Source organism: Lycorma delicatula, chromosome 1, assembly GCF_047948215.1.
Source record: "Lycorma delicatula isolate Av1 chromosome 1, ASM4794821v1, whole genome shotgun sequence".
Classification (NCBI taxonomy): Eukaryota; Metazoa; Arthropoda; class Insecta; order Hemiptera; family Fulgoridae; genus Lycorma; species Lycorma delicatula.
In genome coordinates this window covers 214439174-214451956 of record NC_134455.1, presented here as the reverse complement: position 1 = coordinate 214451956, position 12783 = coordinate 214439174, and the positions used below count along the sequence as shown (strand labels likewise).

Below are 12783 nucleotides of genomic sequence, written 5' to 3'. Positions count from 1 at the left end.
GACTTCATTTTCCAGCAAGATGGTTGTCCTGCCCATTTTCATAACGAGGTTCGACAGTACCTTAATACAACATTACCTCGGCGCTGGATAGGACGTGCGTCTGAAGAAGACCAACACATTATGCTGTAGCCACCAAGATCACCAGACCTCACGCCATGTGATTTCCTTCTCTGGGGGTTACGTGAAAGATAAGGTGTTTATCCCACCAATGCCGCACGATATCACTGAGCTAAAGGATCGCATAATCAATGCAATCAACTCTATCGAAAATGACATGTTAGAACGAGTTTGGCAAGAGCTAGACTTTCGTGTTGATGCGTGACGTGTCACCAGAGGAGCACATATTGAACATTTACAGATTTTAACAAAAACTGTTTGAGTCCCTGCATCAATTCATACAACTTTCATTTAGGTAAGTGAAATACTTTTTTGTACTGAATTTTTGTAACTCCTAAGAACATTATGAAACGCTCTGTATTTTTACTAGTTTCGGCGTGACGTACTTACGTACGTATGTATCTCGCATAACTCAATAACGATTAGTCATAGGATGTTGAAATTTTAGATTTAGGATTTTGTAACATCTAATTGTGCACCTCCCCTTTTGATTGCAATCGGCTGAACTAAAAGTGTCCAAAAAAGCCAAAAATCAAATACAAAATTGGATTTTTGACTTTTTCTTAAATGCAGTAACAAGCCCTCATTGAGACCTTTTCGACGATATATCATCTACTTATTTTCATTGGTTCCACAGTTATAGCCAAATAAAATTTTAATTAATGAAATATTTGGATTTTACAAGGGAAAGGCACATCAGTTCAAAATCGACTTCATCTTCTTCTTTCTTTTTAACACTTTTTTTTTTTTAATTTACATTTACACATTTTTTTTAAATGAAAAATACATGAACCTTTATTTTATTAAAAACTTATGATATTTTTCGTTTTTTTTTTTTTGTTTGTTAAATTAATATTCATTGTAAAACTTTTTTACCATGATAGGTTAATAACTATTAATAAATCAATATATTTAAATTAAAAACAAAAAAAAAGGAGATGAAGTCTGATTCAAAGCGATGTGGCTTTCCCTAAGATCCAAATATGTCATTAATTAAAATTTTATTTGGCTATAAATCTGGAACCAATGAGTAACCAATAAGTAGCACTTATTATACATCGTTGAAAAGCTCTCAATGAGGGCTTATTACTGCAGTTAAGAAAAAGTCCAAAATCCAACGTTTTTTTTATTTTGGGCTTTTTTGGACACTTCTGTTTCAGTCAATTGCAATCAAAATGGGAGGTGCGCAACTAAATGTTACAACAGTCCTAAATCCACAATTTCAAAATCCTGCGAGTAATCGTTTTACGCCGAAACTAGTCAAAATGGATTCAGGGATGGTCATAATGGATATTTTCGTTGAAATCTGGAAACCGAAATTTTTCGCGATCACAATACTTCCTTTACTTCGTACAAGGAATTAAAAATGTGGATATGTAATTTAATAGGCATACAAGAAAGTTATGTGGTATCCACATCAGATTTTTTTGAATCGTTAAAATAGAACTTCAGATTTTGTATGCGTTTTACTTAAGACTTGATCGTATAAAAAAAAATGCTTCCGAAAATAAATAATTTAACTTTGCCTGCAATTCTATTCTCCAGAATTAATTACGTTCAAAATAGATGATGAGAAATTAAATTATATTCTTCAATCAGATTTTTTATCTATACAGCAAATATCATGAATACTGAAATACGTATTTACAAAGACGTAAAAAAATATGTACTATTTTTTTAATCACACATTATTTTTTCAACCTCCTGGTTCGGATAAGGATTAATAGTGTGAGGTTGTCAGCACAATAACTGTACTGTGACATGTCAGTAATTTAACTTATAACATACTAAACTTGACCAAGAGATTTCACAATCATTTAGGTTTAGTAAAAACAGTTTCAGAAGAGATGTAAGCATAATTTTCAAAACACAAAGGACAAAAATATTTACCAATGTAAATTTAATATTGAAGTAACCAAATCAAAATAGAAAAATCCTTTAAACTCAGCCAAATATAAATTAAGACAGGATACCAGAAACGTCAAGTTTCATTTCATAAAAAATGACTTTTTTTCATTTTTATTGTATCAACATAAGCAACATTTTTTCTTAACCATAAATTTTGTTAATCATAATTTTAATTACTTCAGAAAATCTTTGATACTTTTTCGAAATCCGACAGCCATTTTTTTCAACAGACACCTTTTTCTAATTTTATCTTCCAAATCAATGGGTATTTGCAGAAAAATTATAAATAAAATATAACCAACCAACCTATTTTTTTATTTCTAGTCGTCGATTTTATTCAAACATGGGTATTCCAAATTTACCTGAGAGAGGTCCAATGTAACCATTATGCTTATAATTATAAGTTGCAAATGTAATCTAGCCAAACTTAACCTTCTTTCTTTTTCCTGTTTAGCCTCCGGGAATTATTGTTCAGGTGTTACTTCAGAGGATGATGTGTATGAGTGTAAATGAAGTGTAGTCTTGTACAGTCTCAGTTCGACCATTCCTGAGATATGTGGTTAATTGAAACCCAACCACCAAAGAATACCGGTATCCACGATCTAGTATTCAAATCCGTATAAAAGTAACTGACTTTACTAGGACTTGAACGCTGGAACTATCGACTTCCAAATCAGCTGATTTAGGAAGAAGCGTTCACCATTAGACCAACCCGTTGGGTAACCAAACTAAACCTACGCTCGATTAGCGAGCGTAGGTTAAGCTTGGTCTTATAATTCCTTTATAGATACCCACTGATTTGGAAGAAAAGATTGAAAAACGTCGCTGTCGTTTTCCGAAAAATTATCGATTTTTTTCTTCTAATATTATGTCTTATCAAAATCATTAACTGAAACTTGAAGGTCTATATGGAATAATTTTTATAACTAGCCAAAATACGTATATACTATTTATTTTATTTCACAAACAATAACAATTACAAATTTTATTTTTAATAATAACAAAAAAAAAACAATCTCTGCAGTGTAACATAAAATGTGTAACGTGTATTAAAATTTTGATACCTTCTGTGGATAAATGGATGTTGAGGATTACAGTTGGAATAATATTTTATTAAGTGAAATAGAAATTAGAAGATACACTTTCAGCAACTTAAATATAATAATAATTCTTAAATATTGTAATCCTGTAATTAATTTCTTTTAACAATTTCTTCTGTAATTAAATTAGAATAACTTTTCAATTTCATTACTAGTAACCATAAAAATAACAGAGCATTGCATTCTTAGAAGTTTCTTGATTTCTTTATATTATTAAGTAACAAATTGTACATCATTAGAGTCACAAATGAGTAAAAATGTTGATACAGTTCCAATTTTGGCAAAGGTAACACAAATTTATCATTCCCACCTAAATTACTCTTGACATACATGTTACTCTTTCATATTACAACTTTTATACAAAACTTTTAGGACTCTAAATCATACTAAAAAAAATACATAAAGCAAACGTTAAATAGTTGAAAACAGGTTGATTCGCATCACGTAAAAGTTAAAATTTAAGAATTTCTTTTTAATGAAATCAATAGCCAATTCTTGAAAAATAATTTGCCTTTTTTATTCAATCAAAATTTTGCAACATTTATAAATATCAAGATATCTATAAATTTTTACTGAATTTTAGAATATTTGTCTATAAATTAAGAACTGAAAGAGTTGAAAACAAAGTTAATATATTAAATATTGTTTTTAATTAAAAATATATTAGTTTTGACCTGGATTGGACATTTTAAAAAAATTGTCAAAATATTACTTTGCAGTAATCTTATTCCCTTGAGTTCATAAAATTTTGTGAATAAACTTTAATTCTTATTTTTACATTTTTCATTTTATCATAATTTTATGGTTGGTTATTCAGTGTTTTTTCTTTTTCTTTAATAATTTCCTATTTAAGTTATATAGTTTAAAGATAAAATTATTATTTTTTAAATTTTATTATAAGGATCTTACCTTTAATTATTATGTCTGAAAAAATGCAAAATTTTTATTTTGCCAGGGAAAACATTTTTCCTTCTTTAGGAATAAAACTTTTCATAAGATTTAGAAACTTTTTTTATGATCAGCTGGGTTTTTAAAATATTTTAATTATTTGGATTAATTTGTTCTTCTATTTTTAAAAGTATTGCTATTTGTTTTATAATTTGGCATTTGTAAAATGGAAAAGATTCCTTTTTTTGAGGTTTTTAGGGGCATCGACGACTTTGGTCATTAGCCCCATCCCATTTCAAAAAAAAAATTTAAAAAAAGGTTCAATTATTCACATTTCTATGAATCAAAAATGTTCAAAAATTTACGTTCTTCTAACTTCGAATCCAGAATATTACTTTCTAGGCTTTCCTTTCGGCCATCCTTTCTTGCACCGTTTCTCCATTCTTCTGACGGCCTCAACCTCTGATGACAGCGTATCTGAGGCCTTAGACATGGCATCGTCTTCCTTTCTTTCGGATGCCAGTGACGTTCTGCGGCTGACGTCAGTTGATGAAAGTTTCGTCGGTGCTGTTAGCATCTTTGCTAGAGAATCTAAACTAATAAGCGATGATGTCTCCGCGGCGGATGAGCCGGACTCTATCTCTACTGCAGTACTGGGTCCAGCTGAAATAGATGCTCTCACCGAAGCTGATCTTTGCGCTTTTGGAGGCTGTATTGGTACAGGTTTTATATTCTCTACGTCTGGTGGTTTCCCAATAATAATTTGTACCTCCATTTCCGTAGGTTCAGATTTTCTTGTCACAACTTTTTTTAAGCTTGTGACTAGAAGACGGAGTGATCCGTTTCTCTTTGCTAGATAAATCAAGATTTTTTATTCTTACTTCAGTTGGTGGCTTAGTAATCGCAGGTTTATCTGGTGATTTAAACTGTGCTGGTGCGTCTCTCATGTCAACGGCGTCAGACGGAGAGTGAGCCTTCTCATGTTTAGTTTGTTCCATCCGATGAGTCGACTCAATCTTTGAATCAATGATTCTTTCAATCATCGTCGCAAGACTTGGAGCCATCGTGTTAAGTAACTGCTCCGCGTTAATTTTAGATGTGGAAGGGGCAGCCGCTGCTTCTGCGTAAGAAGTCGATGGTCATGCTGTACGCTGATTAACAATTTTCTTCGCTTCAGGATAACTCACCTTCTGAAGCGTTTTAACTTCCTGAATCGCTGTTTCTAATTTATATTTAGGGCAGTTTCTTGAACGACAATTGTGATGCCCTTTACAGTTAACGCAGGTTGGAGGGTCTTTACATGGGTCACCCTCATGTGTTTTTTCTCCACATATACATATTTCCTGCGCTTCACATCTAGCTGCTGTGTGTCCGAATCGTTGACACTTAAAACATCTCATCGGCTGCGGAATAAATGCTCGTACATCAAGCTGATGGATGCCAGCTCGTACCTTTTCAGGAAGATTAGGCCTATTAAATGTTAAAACATGCGAGGCCGAAGGAACAACTTCACCATTTCTTCGCATGGTTAGTCTGCGACACTGAGTCACTCCCTGACTCGACATTTCTTATACAATTTCTTCTTCTGAACAATTAAGAAGATCGCGACAAACAACAACTCCTCTGGATGAGTTCAGTATGCTATGCGGTTGAACAGAAACCGCAAATTCACCGATCTTCTTCAACGCCTGGACTTTCTGGCTTTGCACGTCGTTGATAGTTTCGACGTGCAATCCATTAAAAGTCTTTCGGATTTCTTTAACGGGACCACCAGCACAATTTGTAATTTCTCTTGCGATTAAGAATGGACTAACTTTTTGGAAGTTTCCATTCTCCTTTGTAATAATTAAAAATCTTGGCTTAGGTACACTATAGCCAAATAAGCTTTTACGTAAATCTTTACTGATTCTATCAGCATCTTTCTTGATTTTGTCACACTCTTTGCTGTTTTTCCTCTTCGCTTGTGGCGAATCGGAGGATTCTAAACGAGGGTGTTTACGTTAACCCTCTGCCACGTTTGATTGTTCAATATTGATGAACGGTTGATCCCTTCTGTAGCAATGCTAGCCGCCGGGGTACACCCCCACTCCAGGGCTACTTACCTTGGAGGTTCGATCCGGTACTCCGGTGGAACCGGCATATGTCCTGGCAGAGAGCGGATGCGCAGTCTCTGCACTGACTCCAGGCTCCTACTCACCAAAGCTTTCAGAGCTCCCATGCACCGACATACATGGGCATCATTGCTACATACTTGCCATCGCAAGGGGCATGTGGACAACGGAAGGGTCTCCGTTACACCTGCAATAACATTAACCCTGGCCGCCACACCGCCAGATCTAAGAGTGGTATGAGTCCATTTCCAAATCGTTTATTATTCCATTTCCTGCAGGTAGCCAAAAATCCAGTCCGTTTAGTGACCTGAAGTTGGAAACAGGTCAAACTTAAAAAAGCATAACCGAGGAATTTACTCGGAACCCCGTTAGCCAACTATATGTAATGTACGAAGTACAGCTGTTGCCGCCCTGGACGTGGAACATAGATGTTGTGTTCCGGACGTGGGGATTATCTACCTCAGGGCGATTACAATATTAAAATGTTTAATGAAGAATAAACAATTATCTACATTAAAATATTTATGAGATTTAAAAAATAATTATTTTGATTACACATGAATTAACTGAAAATCATTATTTAACTGAAAATTAATTTAACCTATGTACTAAAAATCTTAGAATTAAAAATTAGTTATTATTTAGTGAAAACTATATATACATTTTTTTTTCATTAAATAAATTTTTTTATGGTAGGATTGTTTTAAATCTTGTATGATAACTGCATTCCTATATCAATTATGATGTTTGTTTTTCCCAATTATGATGTGTGGCCATCTATTAATTAATATGGTACTTTAAAATCATTTTTATCTGATTGAACACATCTGTTATATAGCCTTACAATTAATTATTCTAGGCATATGCAATTTCAAATCCTAGTAAAGACAGTTACTTTTATATGGATTTGAATACCAGATCGTGGATACCAGTGTTCTTTGGGGGCTGGGATCAGTTAAACACACATCTCAGGAATGGTCGACCTTTTCTTCTCTGTTTAGTCTCCGGAACCACTGAAAGGTATTACTAAATAGGATGAATGTGGATGATGTGTATGAATGTAAATGAAATGTAGTCTTGTACAGTCTCAGGTCAACCATTTCTAAGATGTGTAGTTAATGAAATGGTTGACCTGAGACTGTACAAGACATTCATACATATCATCCTCTGAAGTAATACCTTATGGTGGTTCCGGAGGCTAAATAGAACAACAGAAGCATATGCAATTTTATTGTTAACATATTAAACACTTTTTATCAGTTGATAATGATTTCAATAACTTTTTGATTTAAATGTTCTAGTTTTACAGTAAACATTTTTTAATTTTGTAATTGAACAAAATTTTTAAGCTTTTTTTTATATTAAATTGAGGAAAACTATTTATTTTAAAATAATAGTTTTTAGGGAATTTTATCTATAGCTTTTTATGTACTGCCATATTAGTGGAAGAATATACCTACAAGCTTTTATTTTTATTGTTTCTCCTTTCACAATTAACACTGTTTCATCCAAACATAGAAAAAGATCGGGATTAAAATATATTTTCCTGTGGTTTTCTGTAATTGAAAATAATTAATTTATGTTCTTTAATTTGGTTTTTAATAACATAGTAGATGATGAAACAAGGTTTCTTCATTATGACATTGTTAACTAACAAAAAATCTTATTTATATATTAGATGGTCATACGAAATTTCTAGCCAGGAAGGGACCCCGCCATATTTGTTATCATCTTGGTTGTGAGATTAATACAGAATACCGATAAATTACAAAATCTGAAAAGCTCTCCTTCCACCAGTGTTTCCCTTGTTCTTGATGTTGGAGCGCTGATACACCCTCCCCCCAAAGGAGCTATAGCCTTGATGTATGACTTAAAACTTTACCTGGGATAACACAAATGTATCCTGAAAATTTGAAAGCAATTGGTCAGTTGTTAATTGCATGATGTTCGGATACTCTTCTCATACCCCCATGATTATTTTGAAAACTAGAAAGTTTTGTAAAAGTTTTGGTCCTCTATTAGAATATAACATTGTTTTACTCAATTTTGTATTAACATTGTGTACACTCACACAAACACACACATTCAATTTTTAATAATAGTATAAATTTAAACTTATATTCAGTAACAAATTTTAAAAATATAAACCAAATTACTAAAATAATGAGTTACAGTTTTAATTTCTACAGTGTTGTACTGAGAAATCAGTATGCTGATATTAAAAATATTAAATTGTTAGTGGTTAAATATTAAAATGTACAAAGAACATGCATGATCATTCATTCAATAAAGATTATTATGGAGAAAAAGATGATTAGACTTGACTAAAAGAACACCTTTTTTAAATTCGTAACTATGTTATAAAAGATATAATCAAGCAGTGTAGGTTATGAAACCATTACAACGATAAAAAAAAAAAGATTTTACAGTGTATGTAACATATTATTTCACTACAGAGAAATCTACATAAATTTATTGCCTTACACTGTCTATTTCAATCTTTTTTATGGTTATAATTAAGTAAAGCACTTAAAGGTGTAGGAAGTACCACTCATGTTTGCTACTCTCAGAGAAATGTTCATTATACAGCTAGAGACCTTGTAATAAACAGAATATAAAGATGTCATGTAGAACAAAATATAACTACATACATGAATATAAATATATATATATATATATATATATATATTGGCTGTGAAGAAAGTAATAGGAAATCCACTTAAATTTTGGTTTGCTTTAATAAGCTTGGCATGAGATGCTTGTTATTCTTGAGAATGGGTATGTCATTTTTGGGAGTAATTTGTGTTAGGTTGCCTACAACTCGCTGTATTGGTTTGACAAGGTTCTAATCAACATTTTTAGCAAAAATGAGGCTATACGTGCTTCACTCTGCATGGAGTGCTGGGCTATTAAGGAAACTTACTTCGGTTGTGATCTTTTTTTTTGCAGTTGTACCAGGCGAAGACTAGACCCGCTTTTTAAGCATAACTCAGTCCCCCACTCTGCAAGAGGTCACCAACTCTACAACAAACAGCCACCTGGAATAATTTTCGGCCACACAATGGCAAATAATCGTTTAATACAATTTTAATGTACTGAACAATGCTATGCTCCACACTTTTCCCCCTTACATGGAATAATCAACAGAATGAGAAGCAGAAATGTTAAACTTGATGAAACCCAACACACATATTATACACTCATTACAATCTTACACAACAGCACCACCACAACACGAATTACTGTAGCACCTGAAGTATACATCACATTTTTTTTTTGCCATAGTATGATAAAACGAACATACGCGATACAAACACACGTCGCACGATACGATACGATACGAATACGCACAAACATGCACGCTAGCACCACAACAACACGAATTACTGTAGCACCCGAAGTATACATCACACATATATATATATATATTTTTTTTATTATAGCACGATACGATACACGGTACGAAACACGACGCCCGATACAATATGATACGACGCACGATAGCACCACCGAAACACGAATTACTGCAGCATTTGAATTACACATCACTTTTTTTTTTTAACATAGCACGATAAACCGAACACGCAGAAGCATTATATTCCATAATACAACCAACACCAAAAAAAAATGCAATCTGGCACGATTGCACCACCACTACACTATTCGTACTTAAACACGACAGATGAAGAAAAGGAAACACAACAAACTAGTATAGCTCGTAAGCACTACCAACTCGAAATGAAAGCACCACCGCAACACAGATTACAATGGCACCCAAAGAATACAACTCATTTTTTAAATATGCATAATCAAGTGACAACACGCTTAAAACGATCCCATCAATTTATATAGAACAGCCCCTAAGATCCACAACCAAACATGCAGGGGGACGAACAGGGATCAGAGAACCTTTATTCACCCTCGTTCGCTTCCCAACCGCGAACAATGGCCTCCACCATGCCAGCTACAGCATTCCATGCAGCCTCCAACTCGAGCATCTTGGTGATCATTCTTTCAGCCACCAACTCCTCGACTACTGAGCGCCATACATCATACCAGTGCCCACACCAAAACACCACGTGTTCCGAGGAGTTGATGACTGCACAATAACTACACAGGGGGGAAGCTCTTTTCTCAATCCTTGCAGGTAAGCGCCAAAGCAACCGTGACCATTCAGAAACTGACTGAGCTCGTATGACAGGTTTCTGGACTTCTTCCCTATTCAGGCCTTGATTTTTGAGATGAGGGATCTTGTCCATCCACCCAAGAGAGAGAGAGAGGTGGCAGGTGCGACACCTGCCTCATCTCTTGCCACTGGCCGATTAGCCAACCGCGAGCGACACTTGGCAAAGCACCCTGTTGTCTCATTGACCTCTCCACCGCCATGTTAATTTAAAACAATATCTGTTTCGATTCCGCCTGGCAGCTGATGGAGCTGTGCGTCTGCGGGGAGATCCAGTCATCAAATGAATACCTGATGTTTAACTGCCCTGCTCTTGGGGGCCAGAGACCGGGCCACCCTGGAACCTAGAGGTCAAGGGGAAAATTGGCCACTTACAAGCGGTGAGTCAATGTGGCGAGAGCCGCATTGTCGGTCCGTATGGGAGCTCCTTGATGCGGTTGCTTTGTTTACTTTGGTCGCACCGGCACGTAAGGTGATGGGTTCAAACCTACGTTTCCCAGACATGACAAACGCCTCGGTCTTCCGCTCCGCGAGTTTCAGACCCCTCGTACTGAGCCAGTCGTTTACGATACGGATCGCCGTAGTGCCCTTCTCCGCGATTTCCAATTATGTTCTGCTGACAACAACCAGTGCCAGGTCATTAGCAAAACCGACTGCGGTGATCCCTTCCGGGTACTCGATTCTCAGCACAACATCATAAGCAACATTCCAGAGCAAAGCACCGAGTTCCGGCCTCTGCGGGACATCACACACCACCTCATGTATAACTTACAGCCCCTCCGCGCTGGTGACCACAAACCTCTCGCTCAGGTACTGGTCAACCAACCGCCTGAGGTACGCGCTCACGCCACGCATCTCAAGCTCATCCATAATAACACGCCAGGGCAGGCTATTAAAGGCATTTTCAACGTGTAGGAGGATAACAAGTGGTATCCTCCTAGTCCGCCAACTGCTCGCGGCAGCCTTATCGACTATCTGCATCACTCGGTCGATAGCATCCACCATGGACCTGTCTTTTCGGAACCCGAACTGGTTCGCACTTAAGCCTATTCCTGCTCCCAACTCGGCAGTCAATCTACCCACAAGGAGGCGCTCGAAAAGCTTGTCGATCATGCTTAACAAACATAGCGGACGATGTCCAGTAGCATTACCCAACTTGTCACTCCTCTTCTCAATCAGAGCCAGCCGGGCAACCTTCCATGCCCCTGGCACAAATTCCTTTGTCAAGCAGTGTTAAAATGAATCGATAAGCTTCTACGGGGCCACCCGAGCCAAGACCTACACCGCCTCGTCAGTGATGCCATCAAGACTGGGACACTTTCGCGGGTTGACACGCTTAGCTGCTGCAACCACTTCATCCTGCTTGAAAAGAGGAACTGCTCCATCCAGGGCAATCTCCTTCCAAGGCACCCGAACCACCTTGGGGAATAATTTGACTATCGCGTCCACTAGGCGCTCCTTAGTCAGAACGGAGAGAGAACGACCAAACTTCTTCACTACAATCTTATAACCGTTCCTCTACACGTCCTAATCGACCTCATTGAGCAGGTCAGTCCATTTCTTCTCCTTAGCGCGACTGATACCTGCTCTGTAAGTTTATGTAGGACATAAACCATCACCCAGAGAGGAAAGTTCAGCGCCATTTTCAGCTTCATCAAGGATCTGACCCCTTCGATCGGTGACCGCACTGCTCCATGACACGCACTTGGCGTTGAAGTCACCGGCGATTATCAACCTAGGCCATCTTCCTGCCTCAGCCATAACTTCATATATGAATCTTTCGTATTCCTCCAAATCCGAATTTGGAGAAATGTAGCCAACTATCAATGTGATCCCCTGAGCTCCACAACGACGAAGCCCCTTCTAAGAGCTACATTGACGATTGAAAGGACTCGGGACACTTCCAGAAATGCCACGTCTACGTCCGCGTCCCTAATCCAACCTTTCTCCTCAGCCAGCTTCTTATTTGGCTCACTCAGTAGGATGAAGTGCGCCTGGCTGCTCACCGCCAGCTCCCATTTATCATCATGAGCCACCTATTCCTATTTGCATTAAAATGGTGGAATCTAGCCATTTCTCTTTCTGCAGCCACCTAGTTTATGTCCCTCATCTCCGCATTTGAGACATTTTACGGCCTCCTTGCATTCACGGCTAATATGCCCCTCTTTACCACAGTTATAACACTGCTTACGGCGATCTATTCTTTTACAGTTAGAGGCAAGGTGACCAATCTCGTCACACCGGAAGCACCGATCCTCAGATGATCTTTTCGAGACCCAACAGAGTATCCACCCTATCTTTATGCAGCCTTTCTTCAACAGTATGTTGCCGATCGTCTTTCCTACAAGCACGGAGTCCGTCATAGTGCTCCCAAACGATCTCTACAAAGATGAGACCTTGGTCGCCCCACTCTCAACACCTGTAGGCGTAGCAATACCAGCCCTCACTTCCTCTTCCATAGCAAGCTCGAGATTCT

General features: G+C 36.9%; 1 long non-coding RNA gene across 1 annotated transcript in view; it reads left to right on the top strand.

Moving 5' to 3' along the window:
* Positions 1 to 315: 315 nt before the first annotated feature.
* The window catches only part of LOC142318251 (uncharacterized), a 29013-nt gene continuing 16545 nt past the window's right edge, over positions 316 to 12783 (top strand). Inside the window, exon 1 of the long non-coding RNA XR_012754861.1 lies at positions 316 to 412. This is a non-coding gene — a long non-coding RNA (uncharacterized LOC142318251). The remainder of the gene's footprint in view (positions 413 to 12783) is intronic.